This window comes from Lithobates pipiens, unplaced genomic scaffold, assembly GCF_037356315.1.
Source record: "Lithobates pipiens isolate NorthernLeopardFrog02 unplaced genomic scaffold, aLitPip1_a1.2 Scaffold_1, whole genome shotgun sequence".
NCBI lineage: Eukaryota > Metazoa > Chordata > Amphibia > Anura > Ranidae > Lithobates > Lithobates pipiens.
The window spans coordinates 134,790,342-134,797,912 of record NW_027507685.1 but is presented as its reverse complement, the minus strand read 5'-3'; the positions used below and the strand labels follow the sequence as shown (position 1 = coordinate 134,797,912).

Genomic DNA, 7,571 nt, shown 5'->3' with positions numbered 1-7,571 from the left:
TAGTCAAGGGATATGGCTGGCCCAGTGCATCATTCTGTCCTCCCCTTGGGTTTGGGACCTCTATCAAGGGGTATTCCTCACCGTCCTCCACACCATACCTAATAGGAGGTTTACTTAGTCTCTTGGCTCCTGCTGGGGCACCCAGTGCATGAGTTATGGCGTCAGTTAATGTTTCAAGGATCGATCTGTTCATCTCCAGGACTGAACTACTCTCTGGAGAGATTGAGGAAGTGGAGTTGGGGTTTTGTTCAGAGGCGGTTCCTTTGACAGGGGTGGATGTCACAGGGAAGGTGTTACTCTGGGCAGTTACTTGCACCTGAGGGGGAGGACTGTTAGGTTGCTCGACTTCTGTAAGTAACCCCTGGTAGCCTAGGCTAGGATTGAAGAGCGGAGGTCCCTTTCACCGGTGGACAAAACATTACACATACACTGTTGTACGTGAATAATGAATGTGCCTATTGAAGCACACACAACAATTTTATTTAGTTTGAACAGAAGGACAGCCCTGTGGTTTAACCAATCAGGGACTGCCACATAAAATATGCAAGATAGTATATTTTACTACGTCATCATGGTTTTTTGTACAAACAATTTCTGCCTAGTAACAAAAAGCTAAATATATACATTTTTATACAGTTTAAAATGTTTCTTAAGTCTGGTGCAAGACAGGCCTGTGGTTTTAACACCATGGAGTTACTTCTGCTCTCAAAAAGGGAAGTAGCTTAACCGCATCCATCTGTTCTAAACAGATATCTAACCTTGTGATAAAATACCTTGTACAAGCAAAAAACACATATGACCTTAAGCAATAGGTTTCTATGTCATGCTAACAGTAATTTTCCAATACCCAAAATGGATGTCTTCTAACAAGATGGTTCCCTCATTTACCTTATAATCCTTCCTTTGATCATTCTGTGATTTACATAATGATCATTCCTTTTCTAATTTAATAGCACAGGCTTCATACTCCGAACCCTTGTGCTCTTGGTTTCTATACCATACCGTTGGATCCTTAACAATGGAAGTGAGTTTCAGATCCTTCGGAACGGCCGTGTTTCCCTTTTTACATAAACATTTGATTATCTTATAACAGGCGTATAAAAATAGAATGAAGAGAATCACAGTGACAATTGTCATGGCAGCATTTCGGAGCCAAGATATTAATCCCCCAAAACTAAAACTGCTCGAGAAGGGATCCCAGTTTTTTCCTATGTTCCTTGCCTCTTTCTGTAGTTTATTTACCTCTTCCCTGTGTTGAGCAATAACGTCATAGTAGTCTGGGACTTCGATGCTGGTATTATGAATCCAGGTACAGCACTCATAATCCTCAGTAGTCTCACAGAGGCCAGTAAGGGCTGCACTCATACTTTCTATAGCCAACTCATGTAGTTCTAGTTGCTTCCTAATTGCCCTAGTTTCTAGATTTAGTTTGGTTATGTCATCAGAATTTTCCTCCAGAATCTCATCAATTATGCCAGTGTAATTATTTAATCTTTTCATTAGGTCAATTCCCCACCCTGTCCAGGAAGGGAACCATGCCCAGGCCATATCTTTTTCTAAAAACAATTCTCGTTTATTACGGTGTCTAAGGGGATATCTAGGATGCATGCTGGCTTCAAGGAGGTGACTTCCCTTGTTATCCCCTAATACCCCCATGATAGGAACCAGGGCTGCAAGGTAACACCACCCCTGGGGTTTGGTTGGGATCCAGGGGTGACAGAGTTTGCCGCAGCATATATATATGGTATTTCCTAGAGCTAGGGGTCGTTTATGGAACACGTTCCTAAGAGTATCAGAAAGGCCAGAGAGCACCAGTATTGACATTAATTGGTGTATTGTAGTCTTGGTACTGGAGCTAAGAAAGTCTAAAAAGGTGGCATTTAGGGTGGGATCTGAAGTATGGAAGAAAGAAGGACTGTTAAATGATGTCATTGAAATGTTAAGTTTTGCTTGTTTGCAAACCTCGGCTCCATCTGTGGTGTTTCCCAGTCGGAAACACCAGTCTGGGAAGTGGCTTCTACCTATAATTTGGAAAGTGAGGGTTTTATTTGGAAGGGTCCTAGTAACATTCGTTAGGACGATAGGGGGTGTTCCATTAAGGAGGGGGGTAAAATTCAAGGGGACTGCCATGAGAGGGATTCTAGCTGTACTGGGATGTAGCTTGCTGCAAATCCAGCATTTCTCAAAACCAGATTTTTGAGCATAGCTATATTTGAATTTTAGTAGTAACATCTTGTTAGTCAGTCCCTTAGGTGACTCATTAACGGGTACAATACTTCTACTATGTCTTTGGCCGGGGGTATTATTCATCTTAGGTGGTCCACATATCCCTTTTAATAGACCTAAATCTTCTGGATGATATATACAGTTAGCTATCAACCATGTGGGCAGGAATACAAATAGTACCAGACTACCCCAAAGGCATACAGCCTTCCCTGACACTGATGGAGAAAGCATCTTTGTTTTTTAAAGTTCTGATTATTTGTTATCTAAGAGTTCTGTTCTTCTTCTTCGTTTCTCATCCCGGCAGTTGTTGGCTCTGTTTTGTCCTTTTGAGGGGGTGTGGGATCTTCCAGGGAAATTTGTTCTATGCCTCTCTGAACTTCTTGTAGATCTTGTTCTTGGGAGTTGCTGCTCTCTGTCACTGCCAGGGGCTCTGGAGTCGAGGGAAGCTGGGGACACTTTTTAAGACGGCTGGCGTGGATCCAGGTGTTTCCTAGGTCTGTTAACACTGCGGTCCTGGATACCTTTTCCACCTTCCATGGTCCTGAGAAAGCCGGTCCGATACTCTTTCTTTGTGCTAATTGTTTGATCAGCACTTTATCCCCAGGGATGAAGGGATGCGTTGGTTCTGTGGGAAGAGGGAAAAAAGGTGACAGAAACGTGTTCGTTCATTTCATGAAGCATACTTACCAGGTTTTTCACGTACATTTCCTGTTGGGAATAAATGTCAATATCAGTGTCTTGGTCTAATGGGGGTAATTCTATGTTTGCGGGGATTCCCATGAGGACCTCAAAGGGTGATAATTTTGTTCTTGCATGTGGATCTTCCCCTCTTTTGACCAAAGACCTTCAGGGTCTTTGGTCAATCCTTCCTTTGTCCAAAAATGGACATCATCTTCTGTGGCCATTGATTGCATCTGTGCTATGACAGTTTTAAAGTTAGGTGCTGCGAAGTGTTCCTTGAAAAACATTGTTGTGGGGGCAGGTGGGTTAGGGGAAAAGGCAGCAGCTCTTTTAGCTTCTCTGTCAGCAAGAGCATTCCCTTTTGAAACACGACTGCTGTCAGAGGAGTGTGCCTTTACTTTAATTATGGCTACCTTTTTTGGAAGAAGAATGGCTTGGAGGAGAGCACTAATCTGTGTGGAGTTGGCAATTATTTTGTTGTCTGCTGTTTTAAAACCTCTATTGGCCCATATCACACCAAAATCATGCACCACTCCAAAAGCATATCTACTGTCTGTGTAGACATTCACCTCTTTACCGGTGAATAGAATGCAGGCCCTAGTGAGGGCTTCCAGTTCAGCCACCTGAGCCGAAGAGGGGGCAGTGGTTTGGCTTCTAATACCTTGTTTGGCAACTGGACTATTGCATATCCTGTTTGGAAGGTGGAATCAGAGGGACGGGAGCAACTACCGTCCACAAAAACATCCTCTGCACCTGAGATAGGGGTGTCAGTGAGATCCGGTCTGGGACTGGTAATAGCAGCAACCTTTTCCGAACAGTCATGTATAATGTCTGGGTCATGTGGTAAACGCAACATGGAATGCAAAAGGCGCACAGCGGGGTTGCTGGCAGGCACATATTTGAGTGTGAGGTTATCAGTGTTCATCAGTGTTATCTCATAACCACTAAGTCTTTGCGAGGTCATATGTTGGGTATTCATGTTCTGAATAAGATGCGTGACTGAATGAGTGGTATAGAGAGTCAATGGGTGACCTAGCACTAATTTGTTTGCATCTTGTACAGCCATTGCACAGGCAGCAAGATTTTGGAGACAGAATGGCATTCCCTGTACTTGGATGGGGAGTTTTTTTTAGATAGGTAGGAGACAGGGCGGTAGCCTGTTCCATGCTGTTGTGTTAGCACGGCGGCAAAAGAGGTCCCCGAGACTACACAGTATAGTTGAAAAGCTTTACCATAGTCTACCAACCCTAGGGCGGGAGCATTTTGACAGACTGTTTAATAGAGCTTGAAAAGCTTGTAGTCTGTCTTCAGTCCAATCTATTAATTTAGGGGCTGTCGAGCCAGTAGCCTCTCTTAGGATACTATCACAATGAGAACAGTCAGGGATCCATTGGCGGCAATATACCATTGCACCCAAAAATGAGAGTAGGGCGGCCTTGTCTTTTGGGGGACTGAGAGCTCGAAGGGCTGCGGCACGTTTGGGGGACACTATCCTTGTCCCTTCCTTTAGAATGCACCCTAGGTATTCTACCTGTGGCTGGCACCATTGTATTTTCTTCCTTGAGGCTAGATGCCCGGCGTGAGCTAGGTGTTGTAACAGTGATGTTGAATCGACCGCACATTCTTCAGCAGTTCGACTGCACAGGAGCAAGTCGTCCACATACTGTATCAGTACCGACCCTCGCTCAGATGTCCAAGACTTGACAGTCTCGTTGAGTACCATAGAGAAGGCGGCTGGACTGTCTACATACCCTTGCACTAAACGCGTCCAGGTTAACTGGCCCCCGGCCCAGGAGAAAGCAAACATAGGTTGGGCTTCCTCCGCAATGGGAATGCTAAAGAAAGCATTCGCTAAATCAATTACTGTGTAGCATAGAGAGTCTGCCGGTATGCATGAAAAAATAAGTGATGTCTGAGACTAGGGGTGGGAGGGGAATCACTTGTTTGTTTACTGCTCTGAGGTCTTGGACGAGTCTCCACTCGCCACCGGCCTTCTTTACAGGGTAAATGGGTGTGTTCCAGGGACTGATGATTGGTCTCAGGATACCTTTTGATATGTAATCATTAATTTGAGGGGAGATGCCTTTGACTTTCTCTGGGGGTAGGGGATACTGTTTTTGATATTGTATCCCTGCATCTGACCGCATTTGGGGTGCATATGGTGTGCAATTAATAAAGCCCACACTACCTTTGTTTTCTGCCCAAATTGTGTGATGGTCAAGGGAGGAAGGTATCATTAGAAAGAAACTCCTGTGTGCATGTCTTTTTGGGAACCCTCTGTGTGCATGTCGCTTAGGGCCATGTAAGTCACATAATGGTGAACTAGCGGTAAGGGAACCTTCTTTATTAAACTTAATGGTAATACACAGTTGTGCCAAGAGGTCCCGTCCCATAAGGGGCACAGGGCATGAGGACAAGACGGCAAAAGTTTGGGTACATAATTTCTGTCCTTCTGGAGTGGCTACAGTCAGTGGTGGAGTGATGGGATGGGTGACAGGTGTCCCATTAATACCAACAGAGTTTCCCTCGGTGCATTATTTGTGGCTGTGTAGGATATTGGGGTAGTGGTTGACGAGGGTTCTGGTATGGCAGATAACGGGGATACTGTGGGCGGGTCTGGGGGTTAAATCCCCTGCCTCTGCCTCTTGCTCTAATCTGTCCAGTCCTATAAGGGCACTGGGATTTCCAATGTCCTTGCTGTCCACAATTGCCTGTATTTTCCAAGGCATTTGTTCCATGCACAGAAACAATCCTTCATGTATTGTGGGTCAGCCCCTTTGCAGGGAGGATAAGAATGCTTATGTACCTGACAAATTTTACTGACTTCTTGCCAGTCTTCCTCTGAACAAGGACCTTGGGGTCCTGGGTCATGGATTCCCAATTGCTGACACCTTTCCCGGACTTGTGTCCAAAATGGTTCTACCTGGGGGCCAGGGATCATATTACTGACAAATTCATAGGGTGATGGGGTGGCCATAGCTTGGGTTGCTGCAGTATTCCCCATCTAGTAGTCTGGGCAGTGTGTGTCTAGTGGCAGGACACAGGTGATAACACCCGGTTTGTCCAACAATCCGGTCTCTGGTCTGGGAGTAGGATCCCTGATCTTTTTTGGGGCAGATGGACTTATATAAAACTATGAAGATTTACCCTTAATATACGATGAAGGGTAAATTTTTCCTGGTGGCGGTATTTACCCCTCTTACACCAAGTCTGCAAGAGAACCCCCCTGGTCTGGTGGTCAGTCAAATCCACTTGTCATCTATTCTTAGGAAGAGTAGACCTAACGTGCAATGGGGGCAGGCGGATGCTATGTCACTACAAGAGGGCTCCTCATATTCTGCACTCATTTAAACAACAACAATTATTTTCCTTATACTCTATATTAAAACTTATACTCTATATACTTACACGTGTACCTAGAGAGAAACAGACATATTCTTAATATACTTTAAGACATGACATAACCGTATTGCAATACATTTATCAATTTATAGTGCACTTTTTTTTAAAAAAAAATTTTTTTTTTTTTTCAAATGGGCGTCCACTCCACCAATCCCTTTGTCACGGGCGTAATCTACTACTTCCCGTGTTAAAAATACTATCACCAATAGTTTTAAGTCAGACCAACCTAGTCGGACTCCCCTAAACCTATAAATTCCTTGCGAGCCCTTTTAACCTCCCGAGGGACCAGCCTAGTTCCTCGCGAAGGCACAGTTACTTCTTTTAATTTTAAACTAAGTTCGTAGCGGCCGCCCGGACAGAGTAAGTGTTTACACCATTCACCAATCAGGTAAAAAAGAGTAAAGTGACTTACCTGTCGCAAGACGAGACGAACCCCACTTTGCTGGTACCAAAACTGTTAGGTTGCTCGACTTCTGTAAGTAACCCCTGGTAGCCTAGGCTAGGATTGAAGAGCGGAGGTCCCTTTCACCGGTGGACAAAACATTACACATACACTGTTGTACGTGAATAATGAATGTGCCTATTGAAGCACACACAACAATTTTATTTAGTTTGAACAGAAGGACAGCCCTGTGGTTTAACCAATCAGGGACTGCCACATAAAATATGCAAGATAGTATATTTTACTACGTCATCATGGTTTTTTGTACAAACAATTTCTGCCTAGTAACAAAAAGCTAAATATATACATTTTTATACAGTTTAAAATGTTTCTTAAGTCTGGTGCAAGACAGGCCTGTGGTTTTAACACCATGGAGTTACTTCTGCTCTCAAAAAGGGAAGTAGCTTAACCGCATCCATCTGTTCTAAACAGATATCTAACCTTGTGATAAAATACCTTGTACAAGCAAAAAACACATATGACCTTAAGCAATAGGTTTCTATGTCATGCTAACAGTAATTTTCCAATACCCAAAATGGATGTCTTCTAACAAGATGGTTCCCTCATTTACCTTATAAGGACCATTATAGGGAGGTGGTCTCTGGGTATAGCAGATGAGATCATCCTCTTTGTCCACTAGGGACAATTGGGCTTGGCATTTTTTCCTTTGTTCTTCCTTCTACCCTAATTCTAGCATGCTGAAGCCAATACTCCGCCATTTCCAACCCATACCTTTTTTGATCTTTAGCCTTTTGACTTTATAAATGTACCCAAATATAAACAGCATTGCATCATTAACACTTCACAGTTAAAAGTCTAT

General features: G+C 43.8%; 1 long non-coding RNA gene across 1 annotated transcript; it reads right to left on the bottom strand.

Moving 5' to 3' along the window:
- Window positions 1–430: 430 nt before the first annotated feature.
- Window positions 431–7,330, bottom strand: LOC143975193 (uncharacterized). The gene is made up of 2 exons (XR_013272339.1): window positions 6,722–7,330; window positions 431–2,851 (listed from the first exon to the last, which is right to left on the bottom strand). It is a non-coding gene; the product is annotated as an uncharacterized LOC143975193 (long non-coding RNA).
- Between the last annotated feature and the right edge of the window lie 241 nt (window positions 7,331–7,571).